This window comes from Anser anser (genome assembly GCF_964211835.1).
Source record: "Anser anser genome assembly, chromosome: 2".
Classification (NCBI taxonomy): Eukaryota; Metazoa; Chordata; class Aves; order Anseriformes; family Anatidae; genus Anser; species Anser anser.
In genome coordinates this window covers 161,706,046-161,724,405 of record NC_139721.1, presented here as the reverse complement: position 1 = coordinate 161,724,405, position 18,360 = coordinate 161,706,046, and the positions used below count along the sequence as shown (strand labels likewise).

General features: G+C 45.3%; 1 long non-coding RNA gene across 2 annotated transcripts; it reads left to right on the top strand.

Annotated features, from left to right (window-relative positions):
• Positions 1 to 2,008: 2,008 nt before the first annotated feature.
• LOC310893289 lies at positions 2,009 to 10,421 on the top strand. 2 transcript variants are annotated; one of them, XR_014578880.1, is made up of 4 exons: positions 2,009 to 2,501; positions 3,558 to 3,658; positions 7,963 to 8,087; positions 9,621 to 10,421. It is a non-coding gene; the product is annotated as an uncharacterized lncRNA (long non-coding RNA). The 2 variants fall into 2 exon arrangements; XR_014578881.1 differs by lacking the exons at positions 2,009 to 2,501; positions 3,558 to 3,658 and adding exons at positions 5,383 to 7,371; positions 9,452 to 9,524.
• The last annotated feature ends 7,939 nt before the right edge of the window (positions 10,422 to 18,360 follow it).

Below are 18,360 nucleotides of genomic sequence, written 5' to 3'. Positions count from 1 at the left end.
GCAGAAGGGGCAGGAGAGAGGAGGTGCGTGTGGCCCCTCTCTTCTTGCCCTGTTTAGGAAGAAGATAAGCAAAGCTCTTGCCCCCTTCACAGTGCTCATATTTTGGCTAATATCAGGAAGGAGAGAGAAATAACCTGGGGTACCTTCACAGGTCTCCTTTGCAAACTCCTGTTCCCTAGCAGGTCCAGACCCTTAACGCATTGCTTGGGTAGAGACTGAAGGATCCGTCCAATCTGTTCTAGATACTCTGCTTAAAAAGAAAAGCCCCTCACTTTTCTAACATGATGTGGGAATTACAATAAAGGAGCACAGCACCGTATCTCCAGTCCCTGAGGCTGGTGTCTTGGCTGAGCAAGGAAATACACCTAATACAGTGCAGTGCTGCTCAGATGTTTGTGTTACCTCTGTAGGGTGCCTCACCATCACCTGATGTACTATATGGACAGACACCCTGCAGGAAAGCAAGGGCTGTAATTCACATGCTGTACCCCAAGAAATGAGAGAAATGGGCTTCCTGGTCCGTAATGCCAGCTGTCAGTGCTGACAGCAGTATCACCTAGCAGCTTAAGACCACTGGGGAGCTATGCCAAGATGTCTCAGTTCTATTCCCAGCCAAAATTTTTGACTGACAAATGAAACACTTGGCCTGAGATCAGCCAGGAAGCCTCTGGCAGAGCTGGGATCTGGGCTAGCACCATGGGCTCTCTCTCCTGTGTAATGCAAACTGCCAGTGCTCCAGACTTGTTTAAGAAGAGACATGATGGGGAGGAATGGATGTTTATCATCCAGTGCAGTGCAAACCAGTCTCCTCCCCAGGTGAGGTTCCTGGTGAGGCCCAGTCTGTTCTCCCATGGAGATGACATTATGCATATGTGAGTCTTGGCTAAAGAACTGTGGAAGTTAGTTTGCAGCACTTTTTTTTTTTCCTTTTTTTTTTTTTTTCTTTTTTCCCCCGACATCTAAGTTTTCCTTTTCTGTGCTGCAGTATGAAAACCTAGGGACAAGCTTTCAGCTTAGGGACAGGAGAGAACTACTAGGTTTTCACCAGATAAATTAGAGGGATGTGCTGGAACAGGCCGATTAAATTCAGGAAAAGGTGGGCTCTGTCTGCTGAACAGGTCATCAGCCTGGGATCTCCAGATTTGAACTACAGTGCAATGAATTTTTTATCAGTTGTTGGTCCACATTTGGCCCTGGAAAATGCTGTGATTTGGGGAGATGTGTGGGAATCTTCCCTAACTGTAGGTACCTGCCTCGTCATCTGATTCTCTTTCCATGAAGCTAGTTTCCTATGCATCCCCCAATGCTTTCTTTTATTTATTGAAGAGGAACTGGGGTTTTAAAGAGCTATTAATTTGACCTGAGTCTTAGTTTAAGGTAAGTTGAGTTGCACTGGGGTCTTTGTAATCAGCGAAAAACCTGCTCTGATGAAGACATCTGCCTTTTACCCAAGGAACAGCATCCCATGCCTGGTGATTTCCTTCTGGGAAGTCCAGAGACCAGAAGGCAGAGTGGGCTGGATGCAAGTAGCATCACTGCTCCCATGTGTTCCCTGCCTTCACTGCTGCCCACGGCTTTGCTTTCTTCCAGGACTGCAGCTGGGACCACACCACATCCTTGACTTCATGCTCCAGGCTAGGTGCAGCTCTGAAAAACTTCTGGACGTGAACCTGTGGACTGAGATCACTCAGAAGGTTGGACAGAAGAAGAAGGGAAGCGTCTGGGGATAGCATGGTTTGTTTGCATAAGTTTGGTTTCCTGGTCTGATTTTCTCATCCAAAAAAACAAATACATGAGCAAAAGTTGTTCCTACTCGGTACTAAATTTCTGGCTACTTTTTACATGACCACAGCATAATTAGGATGACCAGGACTGTTTTTGACTGTTGGCTCGTATTTTTCAAGCACCAGAACTGATGCTTTGGACTTGCATTTAATTGGCCTTCAGTAGTCAGTGACAAGCATTTCGGGCCTTTCTGAACCCCAGTGCTGGGACAAGATACTGCCAGTTACACACAAACACTAGATGTCTTCTATCCAAGTATATTCTGATGAAACAGTGCTTCCTCCAGATCCCCCTGCCTCTTCCAAATCCTCTCCAGGAAGCAAAGTGATACAGTTTTGGGTCAATCTACACTGACGTTTCTTGGAGCTGTCACTTCCATGGCTCATCCCCCGTTCTTTTGGATGGGCCCTGACTAGGCTACATCATCCGTGATGCACTTCTGTCTCCTCTCTGGCTGAGATGCTGTGATTCATGACTGGAATGACAATGACAGAAAACCCAGCCAACCTGAGCTCCCTGGTCCCTGGACAACCTGCCAGCATTCATGAAGTACAAGACCCATCTGATGATCCTTGAGTTCAGGCTGATCCAGATCAGTATGTTTTTCCCCTTAAAAATAACACTTCTCAGTTGTCTCAGCAGAGATTTTTGACCTCTTCAAGAATGGAAACTCCAGTATTTCAGCTCTTCTTCCTGCTGAGACAGGAACAAACGTGGTAAGAACTGAATTTGGCTATTCTGATTTCCATGGCCGTAGCTCAACAGCTCAGGGAGAGCAGTCTGGGAGGCACTGTGCACCATCCCTAGCCCTGGTTTGCCAGATGGGTGAGGACTTGGAGAGGATCCTGGCAAGGCAGCTTTGGACCTGTGTCCTTCAGGGTCCATGCTGAGACAGCATGCAATTAAACCTCTTAGCAACTCAACACCATGTTGCCCTTATCTCCACTATAAAGTGACTGAGGAGTAGGTGGTGATCTACCGTGCTACTACCTTCCAAACCTCCCACCAACTGCACACTCATTAAAAACACCGAAATCTCACTGGTGGTTGATTTTTTTCACTTTGCAAAGTGGGCTTCATTCCAACACATTGTAAATGCCTATAATCTTGAGATCCTTTCAAATCCAGTCAGTATGCAGGCTTTGCATGATATTTTAATGATTGGCAGTGAATTTTAATGGCGGATTAACAAGGTTACAAAGGAAAACAGTGCTCCTTCTGAATTTTGGTAAATGGAAAAGGAAGAACATATTTACTAAGCTGTCAGGACAGTGGTTTTTTTGGCTACTCCTGATCTTACCGGATCTCAAAACTCATCAATGAAAAAATATTGTGGATTCACTTCTCTTTCCATTGAGACCAAGGCTGACATTCCTGAATGATTTATTTGCTCAGTTTTATAGATCATACGTTGTGAGTTAATTTGGGATTGTGACAGCTACTTAGAAATCATCCATTTGGAAAAAATTACTTGCTGTCAGAGGAATAAAAATAAAATGATCTCTGCTTCTTGTATACATTCAGAATGACAAAGACTCTCATAAGCTTCAAATGTTTTTTCTGATTCTGATTCAGCTCTTGGGTCATTTTTCTTGTGTTTCATTGGTGGAGGCATAAATGCAGTGAAGCAGAGGTGTTTAACTGGTGGTCTTGAGTTGGATAGCTTGCATTTACGTGACTGAGAGTGGGAGGGTGCAAGTATGGGGGCTTGGGCTGCTCCCAAGCTACTGCACTGTCTACAGGACCACTGCTGACCCATCCCAAACATACAGGTGGCTGCTGGCTGTGCGAGGATTTTGGTGTGGAGCTGGGGAGGTGGCCGCTCGTGGTACAAACTCTGAGCATTTCCACAGAGCTGCTCTGCTGAGGGCAGGTTTGCTGACTGTATTGAAGCATGAACTGTCTTTGCATCCTGTCTTCTGTGATGCGGTCTGTGTTCAGCCATGGGCCATGGTGTTGCCTTTGCCACCTTTGTTTTGTGAAGTTTCTCTTCTTTTTCTCTCCCAGTCTGTGGTTTCTGATATGCACCTTTTTTTTTGCTGGTTGCCTTCATGACTTGGCTGGCTAGTCTTTAAATTTTGCTTGCAGCCTGTTTTCACTTGATACCTTATCTGCTTTCCCTTGACATTTGCTTGGCTAACCTGGACACTGTAGGATAGTCCTTTGGCTTGAATGAATACTCTGGATATGCCATTTAAATGCTCTGACCATGTATTTATTTGCCTCTTAGCTTCCTTTTCGTTTAGGGTTCTGCAAATCTTCAATGACAGCAGGTTTGGCTGTACTCTAACAACCTCCCGATGGAGGCTACAGGAATGTTTTTTTGTTACTATAGTTTTTTATCACCCGTGTCTTCTTTCCAACTTTCTTTTTCCCCTTTGAGACTCTCTGAAGACCAGGATCATTTCCTTTCTTTTTTTTCCCTACCATGGATCTGCATATTCCTTCTGCATATTCCTTTATTCCTCTTGCTTAGACTTTGCTCCTTTCGGGCCAGTGGCTTTGGGTGCTGCAGACCTGGAGGACCAAGCACCACCCTGATATGCTCTCGCAGCTCCATGGCGAGTGCCATGGAGGCTGGATGGTGAACGTGGCTCACATCGGGGCAGGACATCGCTGTGCAGGGAAATGTGCCGAATGCTACCGCTTAAAAAATATCTGCATTGAAATGTGGTCTGCAGACATTACGGCTCTGCTTAGGGCCATGGTATTGTTTTTGGGACTGGCCCAGGATTCAGAGCTTGCCTCTGAACACCAGAGACGTGGCTCTCACCTTTCTGCTTTGAGCTATTCAGATGCTTGTTATCTGTGTATTCTCAGCCTACACCTGTGCCGTAGGAATGACGGTTCTGGTGCACATTCCTGCAGTATTTTGTCTCTGTCAGGACAGGAGATTCCCCAGACACCTTGCTCTCCCTGCTTGTGCAATGTGGGAACCAGCTCTGTGTGGCTCAGGCTCTGAGTGGTGCCGTCAGCATCTTTTCAGGTCCTGCATAGCTGTCATTGGTCCCCTGGGTTGTGAAGTGCTCTAGAAAGCAGAAATGCCAGATGAGGTGGTGCGTGATTTATTAGATACTGCATTACAATACCATGTAAGTCGTAAAATCCAGGGGAATTTTGGAGTTCGTATATGCGTCAACACTGTGGAGCAAGGAGGCTCACCAGGCAGATCCATGGTAGGAAAAAAAGCATCTGGACATCTTGATACCAGCAAAGTGTCAGTGATTTGGAAGGAAACCATGGAAAAAAGTACTGGAGGAATTGCCGAAAGGGCTGCCTCGGCCCTTAGGAAAAATGAAAATAACAAAGCCTGTTCAGTTTATTAAACAACGCTGTAGATGCTTTCTTGCAATTTTTCATAACCATATGAAATATATTAAGAGGAAAATATATGTCAAGAAGGTTGGTAATCAGTATCAAGTAGCAGATGACATTTCAATTTCTGATCTCACTTTCGTGAGCATGCAACTAATAAAAATAGCCCAGAGATCTGTCATGGAACACGCGCATGCGAATTACTTCTCAAGTGATATTGGAAATGCATCTGCTTGTCTGAAACACATGGATCATTTATGTTGCACTTAAACCTTAAGCGAGACATGGGTGGTACCTGGATCTTATGAGAAGCCTCTTGTCCAGGGTTGCAAGAACAGCCTTAAACAACCAGATCTCATTCTGAATGGCATCACTTTATCTATGATCTTAGATTCTGGAAACGGGAAAATTTTCCATAGTTAGATAGTCTCTCTCCCTGCTCCAATGTGGACTGGATCCTGAAAGCAGGGTCAGGAAGGTTTTGTTGGAAATCTGTCTGGAATAGCTCAAGTGATCCAGCTCTTGTCTCATGCTCCTGCGTTGGTCTTTGGGCAAGGAGGATGACATCTGGGCCCCATGACAGGCCGAATTCCCAGCTGGTGCTGACTGATGGGACTCCAGTAACTGCTGGAGCTAAAAATCACAGTACGTGGCAACACGGCCTTGTGATTTCACTGATCTCCCTCTTTGGTTTTCTTTCTGGTTGCTTCTAGCCTTTTCCAGAATCCCATTGTATAGACGGAGATCCAGTTTCTTTCTGGTTTGATTGTGCTTTGTGTAATCCGAAAGAATGCACCATTTGTTACAATAGGAAGTCACGGGCTTCCCTGAAACAAGAGACTTCGAGTTGAACACTGATACCTCCATCCTAAAGGGGTTTTCCTATACCAAAAGCAGTAAAGCACTGGGTAGGTGCCTTGTTCTGGAAGGCACAAAGAGTGGACACACTTTATGTGGCACTCAGATTTTGTAAACCTTTGTGTCTCCAGTAAATCATCACTTTTGCATGCTAAAGAATGCCAGCTTGTGCAACTGTGGGATCCACTTCATACGATGGACACCCTCATGGCCCTGCTCTGAATTTCAGAGCCTGGCTCTTCTGAAACCAGGATTTGGCACTTGCAGAATGGGTGACAGCAGGACAAATTTTGCTGTTCTTAGAAAAAAAATGGAGAGTGTAATTTGATTTAGCTAGTAGTGTGGGGATAATAGATGCTTGCAGCTGACAAAGCATGTCTCAGCCCTGTAGGCGACTTCAGTGGAAAGAAGTAGGAGGGAAAGCCACACTTCTAACAGTGGGGCACAATTAGCACTGCAGCCTGACAGGGCTGTAGCTGGGCATGACCTCTCTGAAGCACAGTCAGTAGGAGAACTGCCGTGTTTTTAAGAATGAAGAAGCAGCCCAGGTTCCACACAGAGCATGCGCTGTAACGATATCTCTCGGCCATGTGAAACCTACTGCTTGGTCTCGCTTGGGAGCATTTGCTGAAAACTTCATTTTTGATTTCGTTCTGCTTTCTGTCAGTCCACTGAATCTATGCCTGGATTTCAAACCAGGAGGACAGGAGATAGAAAAAAAGGCTTTTTGCATCACCATCACTATTTTTGTTCTAACATCGGCAGAACCTTTCAAAGACTTCCCCAGAAAGGACCGAGTGTGGGATGTTTTCATGCCTATGAGTTCAACAGTGCAAGTTCCTTGAAGTTTTTTAGCAAAGTCCCTTGCAGGCACCGCCTTGTTACGGTGGATTGTGCACTGGGAGGCAGATGATGCTACCGCATGAGCAGGTGTAAATATTCTATCTATGTGAGAAGGTCCCTGGTGGGAAGGGAGGACTGCTTTCAAACTGCACACAAGGCATGAAAAATAGCTTGGGCATCTCATTGGCATAACTTGTAGCTTCAAGCGTGTTGCACAGACTTTTAAGCTTGAATGAGGAAACCGAGGGATGAGGCCAAGATGTGGCAGGTCCACAGGCGCTGGGACGAGGAGCTGTGTCCCAGGATCAGGCTTGCTGGGACAGGCTGCTTTTCTCACCTTGATGCTTTTTCTGCCTTCTACGATTCCTGTAACTACTGGACTGAACCCACCAACTTTTTTTCAGCGGTTCTCTGCTGCAGGCTGAATAAGAACCTTTGCTCTCAACAGAAGCCATCAGCCACCCCAGCACTTGGACCGTGAAGGGGGTAGTGCTGCAGAGTGGTTATTACACTTAGGTGGCTCTCAGAAACATTTTGGAAGCAGGCACCAGCACCCAAAACTCTTTTCAGGCAAGTGCTGTAACCATCAGATTTACGCCTGGGCTCTGTTGCACGAAGGTACAACTTCAGCACACAGGAATACAACGTTCTCCTAATGTGCTTTTCTGGGACCTCTGAAAAGGCGGCTAGACGGAGGAGAAAATTTAGATTATTAGTGTTGACCTTAACTTTAGGCAGCCTTAGTCGGGCTGACAGCTTTTACTTCTCTAAAGCTTTGGCTGAGCTGCCCAGCCCCGGTCTCCTGGGTGCCCTTGCTGCTATACTTGTAGTGCTAATAATATTTGCATGTCTGAAAATGTAGCAGAGACATTTAGGGGGATGCCTCTGACATTCCTGCCCTGTGTCACAGAGACGCTTTCAGCTATTCAAGCAGAAACATAAGCCTCACTATTGTGGCCTGTGGGGCGTGCACCGGCATTGCTGCTTAGCTATGTTATTGGCCATTAAATTCTCCGCTCCCTTTCTAAATCTGGCCACAGGACTCGACTTTGCAGGCTTTGGCAAGGGTGAATTCCACAGGATGTGGGTCTATTTCCTCCAATTTCTTTTAAATGCGTCCACTAGTTAACTTTACTGACTGTTTTCCTGTTCTCATTTCAGGGAGCAGGAGTGAAGCGCGGAGGGACGGAGCTGTGGCTGTGACACTTTCGGTCCCTCCTGCTGCAGTTGGATGCTCACCTCCTGGCTGCCTTGTTTGGCCCTAGAAACTTACTGGAGATGCCCAAGTAAGAAACCTCCTTACTATGGTCAGGACAGAGGATCCAGGTCCTCCAGAGAGGCTGATTCCACTTGTCCTAAAATCTGATTCATACCCGTCTGTGTGTCTCTGCATAAACCATAGGCAGAGCCTGGCAGGGATGTACTGGAGGGGGCAGAGGTTTTGGTGCCCTCTTTTTTCTTCCTCCCTTGCCCTTGTCCCTGCTCAGCACTGGGATTTATGCACGGCCAGTTCAGGACCACCTTTTTCTCTGCAGATCTTCAGTTTCACTGGGGAGATGGTGGGAAGAGGCCATGATGTGCAGAGATGGAGGATCATCACATCTTCCAGATCTTCACCTGATGCTGGGTCCAGGTCTGCCCTTCCCCTGGGGCTGACCCCACTGTGGGGAGGGCAGGGGAAGGAGAAAGGATCCCCCCCCCAGCACAGGGTCTCCTTTCCTGTCCCTGCAGAGACCTGCAGTCAGGTGTGGCCCAAGCTAAATGCTCTAATCTGGTATTTTGTTTTATTGGGGTTGATGACTATGGCATTATAGGGGTCCATAAAAGCACGCAGGGGTGAGGTGAAGCTCAACTCTTATTGACTGCAGCACTTTTTAAATATCTCCTGAGTTTGAGGTATTAATGGGAATTGAAACCATTTGGTAGTTTTCCTATTCCCCCTCTCCCCCCCCCCCCCCGCCCTTGTGCTACCGTGAATTGCACTGTGTTCCCCCAAATTATCATTAGTTATTTAGTAGCCCTAAGTGAGAATGAGAATTTTGTATTTATTGGGCGTTTAAACATTTTTATCACTGGTTTCTGTTCCAAAGGGGAACATTTTTTACAGGAAAAAAATTGCAAAATGCTGATATCCCAGACTATCTAAGTATTTCATTTTGATAGTGCTGACCTAGTCGGTTATGAGAATGTTGAATTGCTTCTCTTTGGTAATAGAGAGTGGTTTTGTTTTGAAAATGCCACAACAATATAATTTGTCATGAAGTGAAATATAACGTAAGAAATGTAGAGTGATTTTGAAAGCAGCAGCTTGTAACATACAAGTCAAAGATGAATGAATAAAAATAATAAAGGGAATAGATGCATTTTCTGTATCAAAAGGAGGTATTTAAACATCATTGAAGCAAAATAGGAAAATAGGCGCAATCTGTTTCAGCATTTTCCCAGTGATGTTTTCTGGCATTCCCAGAAAATGCTGTGATTTCAATTAAATTGCTGCTCTAGCTGTAAAACTGTTATCTAAAACTTCCTTACTGCTCAGCTCTAACACTTACCTCTGGAGGGTGGCACACTGTAGGGCTGTCCCATAATTCATTTAACTTGGGATTTCATTTTCCTTTCATCGTCTAAAACATAGATATCTATTTCCAAGGAAAGATCTGGGCACTCTCAATCATCTGGGCAAAGAGACAGGATCCTCCACGGATTCCTTTCATCCTGACAAGGTGACTGGGTACCCAGAATGAATTGCCTGATCTGACTTTCCTGCAGCTGCCTCAGTTTGCCTGGGTGGACTTGTCTTACTGTCGTTAATGCTCTAGGTCACCTGAAGATGACTGTGTGTCAGGGACTGGACCAGAGTGATTCTCTCATCTGACCTTTGGACAGCAGCAGGACAAACACCTCCTGACCGCACCACAGCATTTCCACGGAAGACAGCTACTTCCATGAGCCTCGGAGGAACCTCAGTACACTGTTTGGAGAAAGAAATATTCAGGGTTCCTTCACCTAGCACAGGGCAGCCTTGGGGTGTAACATCGGGACAGAGGTGTGACCATAGTAGAAGAAAATATCAATAGTGGCCTATAGGGACTTTGGAAGAACATCAGTACAATATGCTCTACAGATGAAACTGTAAATGCTCATTTTTGCTCTGAGATTTTTTCTTAAATCCTTCTTCTTCCGAGAAAGAATCCCTTGGACACCGGTTCCCCATCAGTGGAAGGAGTGACTGATCTTTAGGCACTGCAAGTAACAGCCTTCATAAAATTCAGAGACTGGAAGGGGACTGAAGGAAAAACGCTCTGCAAAGGTTACCGGGCCAAAGCCCTGGGGCAACTGAAAGCTAAATTAAAAGGGGAAAAAAATGAATATCCCACACTAAACCAAAAACCAAAACCCTAATGAAAACACTAAAAGCAATGATTAATATGACAACTGGGCAGCTTTCCCCGAAGACATGAATTCCCATCAGAGTAATCAAATTTGTCTTAAAAATGATAAATAGCGCTACCACTAACCTAAAAATGTACCTTGATCCCACCAAGCTCAATCTCTTCAAACACTAGCTGCTTCATTGAAAAAAAAAAAGTATTTAAATAAACAAATAATATAAAACAAAACCCACAGTCCCAACACGGATTTTTTCAAAGTTACCTCAGTCTTTTTTGGCTGTTCAATCCACTCCCTGGTGTCCAGGTGTAAACAATTCCCAAAAAGAGACGTCTGTATCCCTGAATTCCAGAAAAGGTAGCGCTTTGTCTTTCTTTCCCAAAAAGCTGTCTTTATGTGAATTTCTCAACCAAAACGGGGATGTTTAGGCCTTTTGATTATTTTTCCCCCTCCTTTTTTTTTTTTTTTTCAAACATTCCCCTCTGCTCCCATTGGTGGCCCTTTATTTCTTAATGATATTCTTCTTCCTCTTGCGCAGGGCTATCTCATCTCCTTTTCCACCGCCTGCTCCCCCCAAACCCCACACTCCTTGGCAAACCTTTGTGCTTCATACCGATGCTCGCTGCCCGCCCTGCCCCTTGGAGAAGGTCTGGCCCTAGCACGGCTTTCCAGGCCAGGATGAAAGGGGATATTTGTGAGGACGGTCATACAAGACGGGTCAAACGCCACGTATGTCCTCTCTGCGAACGCTCTGAGCCTGCGATTGTTGGTTCTTGCTCTTCGCCTTGAATCCTCTTGCCTGCAGCTCCCTCCTTGTGGCAGTTTGTGGCTTTTGGAGGGTGAGCAGGGCTGGAGGAAGCAATATGAGGAGAGACAACATTCACCTGGACCTCTTGATTCCCTGGGAAGCCAAGCGAATGGCTTCACTTTTGCATTGATTAACCTGTTGGGAGTAAGGCTACGCAATGCTACCTTGAACCAGACTCAGTTGTATTTAAGTTGATCGTAAAGACCTTTCTTTTTCTGTCTCTCCTCTGGTATCTTTTCTAGCCAGGAGCCCTTATCTCAACACTATTAAGCTTTGTGTTTGTCAGGAGGGTTGTTGTAAAGCGACACTGCTGCAAAAAAGATAGTTGGGTGTAGTCTTCCATAGTTTTCCACCAGTCCTCTCCTTTATTTAGCTAGACAGCTACTTAAACCTCCCCTAGGCTTCAGGAACACCTTTATAGCAGAGATGACAGTAATTTAGCTTTCCCAGGCAGAATGCGGTGGCTTTGCACTAAAGAAAATCAATTCCAGAAGAATCAGGCTGCAATCCATCAATTCAAAATAAAAGTGGCTTTTGTGTTCTCTGCTTCCCCATTTCATCACTGATTCTCAGCAGCAAAACCGAAGTCATTGTCCTCCATTGTCCCCACAGCCTCCCAGTCATTTAAAAATTCCTAAGTGGCATGTTTTCCCTTTTCCTGATAAAAATTAACACCAGTTTGTCATTTAAAATCTGTCATGGTAGCAGAGGGGGAATATGTGAGCAGGTGTCCTCCTTTGGTCTCAGTCTCCATGCTCTTGGAGAGGGTCTAATGCCAGCTAAAGAAAATTTCCCAATTTTCATCAGAGTGCTGCTGAAGTTAGCTGACTGAGAATTATCCTCAGGACGCTGGATTCAGAGGAGACTGGCCAGGACTTTGGACCTCTTAGTGCCATTCTCTCGTTTTATTCACTTGGTTTTGAGGCTAGCAGAAATTCTGTTCCATTGGTCTTCCTTGTATTCATCCTCCCTGCCGACATTTGCAGATTTGCTTTATTGGTCAGCTTTAAAGCTCTTGAGTATCTCCTCTACCTGAGAGGTCTACAAAGGGTTCACAATTTGCTGGCTCAGGCAGCTTAGTCAGCTATCATTTGGCTGTCATCTCTCACACCGGGACAAAGATAGCATTTACAGAGGTGGAGCTGTGGTCCATAGCTGGTGCTTTGGATTGCTATGATACCTGTATCACTGCCTACGGTAAGATCTTCATCGCTTAGCTTTGCATACCAGCAAATATTTGTACTGTGGCTTCAAGTGCAGCAGGAAAAATCATTTTGGTTGATATTGGTTGTGTCCTCCTGGAAAAATATTTTGTTCTTTTGCTGCTGTGACCATTTTGTTAATAAAATAAAATAAAATAAAATAAAATAAAATAAAATAAAATAAAATAAAATAAAATAAAATAAAATAAAATAAAATAAAATAAAATAAAATAAAATAAAATAAAATAAAATAAAATAAAAAGTACAATAGGTCTGGGCTTCATGGAAGTAGGCACCTATAAACATTGCCACATGAGAGGCACATGAGATGCACTTTGCACCTGCGGAGAGCATCCACAGCTTGGTTGGTTGGCAGGATTTTTGCTGTGCACCTGCCCTCTTTTGTGCCTCGGTGGAGACAGAGAGCTGTGGATAATGATAAAAAAGCAGTCTTTAGCAGCGCTACGTCACCTTGCTTGGACCAGCTGAGCTCTGGAGATCCCTTCCAACCTACACCATTCTGTGATTCTGTGATTGCTGAGGTAGCATAAGTAGATGGAAAAGAAAAGTTCTTTTCTTCAAGTGTCTGCATTCACAGCAGGAATTTTGGCGGTGTACCCCTTTGGGGTGTAGCTGTCTTTCCACATCCTGCCAGCAAGGCAATGCTGTCAAGAGTCTTGGGACGCAGGGCTGGCTGTAGTAAGTCCCAGGTGCCTTCCTGGTTTCTGAAGTGTGAGTTGAACATTGGTACGGCTTTGAGAAGTTTCCTGCAGAAAGAAAAAGAATGTGGGACACTTTGTGTTTGCTGGAGTATATCCCTGAGATTCATGCTTGGAGAGTGATGAATTTCTGCTTCAAGGGTACTTTTGATCGCTCATTGATCCCAAGTTGGACTCACCTGACTAAACAGTCCTGTCTACATGATACACATCAGCCTCTTAACCTGTCACCCCATGCTCTCCATGTCAGTGAATCTGGCTGATATCACCAGCAGAGGTTAGGCTACAGCCCATCCCAGCCTGAAGTGGATGCCCATGACCTGCCAGCTGAGTCATGCCTTGCTTGTTTGTTACCTGCTGCTGTAAGGGGGTCTAGGATGACGGTTCCAGCCTGAAGGCTCTTCTAGAAGAGATGTCAGGAGTAAAGAGACATGAGTCACACCCAAAACTTGTATCTCAGAAGCCTCCTGTCCATGTCCATGTCTGAGAGCTGGACTTTTCCAGTGTCCCACTTCTCCCTCGTTGAGTGCTGTATAAATCACATTTTCCAGCTGCACAGTGTCAGTGCATGACATTTTATTGAACACAAGTGGCAGTACATCACAATACAATCTGTATAGCATTTTTATAGGAGCAATAACATTTGAAAGATTTTACTCCGATCTATGCCCCATGTTCAGGGAGATGAGACATATGTAGGTAGTAATAATATTGTCCAGAACCACAAATAGCTCCGAAAGAAGCTCTGACCCAAATGATTGAGTTTCCTTTGCCTTTTATTGCAGAAGCAAGAGCAAATAAGATTTTGGAGTGATGGGTGACCAAGGGTAAGGCTGCAGAGGATAAGGTTTGTAATAATCCCTGAATTTGATGGAGTAGCTACCAGCCAAGGTGAATGAACTGCCAATTGACTGCCTGATAACACTCATTTTCACCCCTCTTTGCTTGCAGTTCTTTTTCCTCTTGTTTTCCAAGTCATTAAAATAATTAGGTCAAACAAGAAGCAATTGTTTATCACCTACATTTCATTTTGAATCTTTGACTTCTTTGTCAGGCCTGAAAAGGCGATTAGGTGCTTGGAGGCTTGTTATATCATTAACTCCAATTAAAGAAATTACTTTTCCCAATAAAGTTAGATCTCTAAATATATGTGATGTTAACTGTGGTGGATCTACTGGGATATTTGAGTATTCAGTGGAGGCATATGTGGATTTAATTTTTGATCGGGGAGGTACCATACAAGCAGCAGATAAATACCTGCTGGCAAACATGGCAGGACTAATGAAGAGCCACAATCTGCAGTCCTGCCTAGGAAGCTGGTAGGTGTCTACCAAACTCAGAAGTCTTTTTTTTTTTTTTTTCTTTTTTTTTCAGCAAAGCTGGGATTCAGAGATGAGAAAGGAAAAAAGACCTTTGGATTTCACCCTACAATTTTCTATATTTCAGTCAAACAGTGGAATGAGTTGCCAAGAGAAGTTGTGTGGTCTCTGGAGGTTTTCAAGTTCCCACCGTCCCTGGAGGTTTTCAATACCCAACTATACAAAACAACGGTAACCTGGTCTGGTCCCACACCTGACCCCGCTTGGAAGAGGAGTTTGGACTAGAGACCTCCTGAGGTCCTTTCCAACCTGAGTTTTTCTGTGGTGCTATGATTTTCAACTCTATAACTTGGAACTGGGCCACAGCATATATTGAAGAAAGCACCTGGTCCTGATTTAGATAATGTAAGAGAGGCCATGTTTCGCATAGCAGCCAAACCAGCCTGTAACTAGTCTCCCATCGTATGACAAGGACCATATGTCGTTCCATGTGGTGCTAACTGGTTGGGAGTGAGGGAGATTATTACATCCTCTTTCATCTCCAGGATAAATCTTCTTAGATGGAGAATCTATTTCCTTAGTGAAGCTGTTCCATTGATTGAATCATGCTTGCGATAATTTTGTGCATAATTACTAGTTTGGATCTTTCTGGTTTTCAGTGCCATTGAGGGCTTTCTCTGTCGCTGCCTCTCACATGAGAGAGTCTCTGAAACAACAGATACCTTCCATACTTGTAGACCTTTCTCGTCTGGGATGTAATCATCTCTTAGTCTTCTCTGTAATATGTTTGAACTCCTTAATGTGTTCAGCATGAGATTTGGCAGGTATCCAAATCCCAATAGGACGAGGAAGAATGTCTTGTTGCAGAGACCCGGTAGGTCAAAATGGTCCGTTATGATTCACAAATGATTCAAGCAAGCCAATGCCCAGCACTAAGTGTTCCTCACTTGATTTATCGGTTTGCCTTCAACAAAAATGAAAGAGAAGGCAGTATGACTGCATCTTGCAGTTATGACCTCAAAGCAAAAGCAGCTGAGACAAGACCAAAGTGATTTCTCTGTTATTAGAAGGGATAAAGTTCAGGGGAAAACCTCAGGGCACAGTGAGTCATGGAGACGAGTTACCATGCTGTGGAGTTGAGGTACCAAAGGATGGAAGAAGTTTAATAAAGAATGTACGTTTCTCTGTTTTCTCCTGCAAAAAATTCGGATGTCTCAGTACAAGCTGAAATGATAACATTGGCTAAACAATTTTCCGCAATGTCAGCCCCTCCAGTCAAAGGAGAGACCCGGAGAGATACGGCCATGAGTTACTACCTGGGGGTGCTTTTCTCTTGTTACTCAGTGCACAGGAAGAGGAAAAGACTCCCCGCTTAGATCTTCATCTGGTGGGGTGAAGCCAGGCCCTACATCTGGGTCTTTTTGGATCCCATGGGCTTGAGAGCAGGATTCAGCAAAACTCACTGATGGCTTTTTGACAGGTAAAGGTAAGCCAGAGGTCTTTATGTCCTTGGTGGCCTCTAAACAGAAGTGAGGTCTTCCAAACGGACTTAACTCATGGTAAGTAGTGCTGAGCAGTATGTGTCTGAGGTAGGTCGGACCAGCTTATCTCCAGAGGCAACAGTGGCTGTAAAAATGCCCATCTTTCTCAAAAGCCAGTGCCAAACTTCCAGATATGCAGTGCGTGGAGAAGACAAGTCCTACCTTTGAAAGCAGTGGGACATGGGGTCTCCAAGACTTCATTGACTCAGTGCCTAAGCTTCTAAATACAGGAATCCAACTCTCACCCTCTCTCAGCTACCCCTCTGTAACTACCGGTTGACTCAGTGTCTTGACAACAAGACACCTTCTTGGGTATGGACCCTGAAACTTGCTCTTTCCCTAGAAAATCCATTTTGAGAAGCTCGCATGTTGCACCCTGCCCTGGCCATGCATGTGACATTGCTTGGCTGGTGCAGACTTGTGGGGTGGAGTGAAGGGTTTTGGGAAGACTGCCTCCAAGTATCTACCCCTTTATACTGCTCACAGTTCCCTACATATCAAAGCAGCTTAATCCTGCCTTTGGAATCTGTTTTTTCCTTTTGTTTCCCTGAGGAACACAAGCCTGTGACAGCCTGCCTAACCATGGTGTCCACACTGCTACCAGCTGTAGAATGAACCCCTATCAGCCCTTCTCCCCCCATGGGCTGCGGTCACTTGCTCCTAAAACCAGCCATGCAGTCCATCCTGTCACATCCTTCTCAGCCTTCCTGGCAGCTTTTGGTGTTATTTTTTAATTTTTACTTTTTTTTAATTAAAAAAAAAAATTATTATTTTTGGATCATCTAGTCCAACCGCCTGACCACTTCAGGGCTAACCAAAAGTTAAAGCATATTAAGGGTATTATCCAAAAGCCTCTTGAACACTGACAGTCATGTGGCATCAACCACATCACTAGGAAGCTTGTTCCAGTGTTTGGTCACCCTCAGGGTAAAGACAATCTTCCCAATGTCCGGTCTGAACCTCCCCTGGTACATCTCTGTGCTGTTCCCATGGTCCTGTCATTGGTGACCAGGGAGAAGAGATCAGCACCTCCTTTTCCATTTCCCCATTTGGAGGATTCTTTCCATGGTATTGCTCCAACTACTTCTCGTTCTCCAATCCAGTCATAGCTGGGACAATTTACTTTGCCTTTCTCCCTGCCAAAACCACCAAAAGGATTTTCCCCAAATGAGACCAGAACCCTCAAGCCCCAGGACAAAGAGAAGGCTGCAGACACTGGAAGAAATGGGACCAAGAAAGGAGAAGAGACAACCTTCTCCTCTGGTCTCCCAGCTAAGCTCAGCCACCCAGACATGTTCCACTGGAGCTCAGGGAAAGCTTCCTGTCCACCCTGCTGGATTCAGGATTGGTCCCTTCTGGCCAAGTTGTGGGGGTTCCTTTCTCAAGGTGCTTCAAGGGTTAAGCCAGCAGGACTGGGCTGCAAAGGGGAGATTGATTTTTCTGCCTTTGCAGTGCATGGCATGGCATGAATGTGTTTGCAACATGAGCCAGTGCGTGGATGTTATTGCAGAGAGCCCCGCCAGAGAGCCCGGGGCTGTGCTCAGCACTGGATGCCGTCCTCTGCTGAACACGAAATGCACACGTGTCCTGGTTATTCCTTCCCAAACCTCTCCAATCCCCTCCAGGGTGGAGGGAGCCCAGATCTTGTGATGCGCTGTGTGTAAAGAATTCGCAGTTCGAGGATGCTGCGTGCCCCCAGAAATCTTAAAAATGCAGAGATGGATTTGACAGGCCTCCTGCCCAAATACCTGCCTGCTATTTAGGGAGCACAGCTTCTAAATAACTGCACCAGGACAGGGGTTGTTTAATGCAGTCACGTCCCTGTGATTGATGCTGACTTCATGTCAAACAAAGCAAAACAACACAAAAAAAATAACACCACCAACAATAAATGCAAAAATCAATCAAACAAGGAGAATTCAGCTTCTTCCCACTTTGTAGGGATTTTGGTGCACTTCGGGATGGACTGTTTAGATGACAGATGATGTGATAGGCACTCTAAGACAGCTTCGCCCTACTAGGAGATTTCAGCTTTTTGAATCAGCCGCAAACATCAGCGGTTCTCACTTTCCTGAGCTGTTTTTCAGCACTGGGATTATATCTTGCTTTGCATCCCCTTCTCCTCCAGGTGGAGAGGAGCACGCATCTTTTTCAAAGCTGCTCTTGTTGGATTTCTGAGCTGCCTTTCTGATTCTCCCAGAGCAGAAGACACGCTGATGGCAGGCAAACCACGGCTGACAGCTGCTAGTCGTGTTGCCTGACCCTCCGGTGGAAGGCAGTGGGAAGTTGCAGAGTGGCATAAAACCCAGAATCAATCAGAATTGCTTAAATTTGCCACAGCTGGATCTGAAGCAGCTTTTGGGCTTGGTTTGCCCAGGGGAGCTGGGCTGCGTCAGAGCATCACAGCAGGCTTTGGTTGGTTCCTCAAGCACCCAGCACTGCCCAGGGTGGCTGACTGGCCCCTATCTCCCCCCAGCATCCCTCATCTCCCTCCCATCAGCACCTGAAGGAGCAAATCTGGGAGCAGACATCAGTCACGAGCTGGCTTTGCCATGACCAAACTGCCGAATTCTGACATCT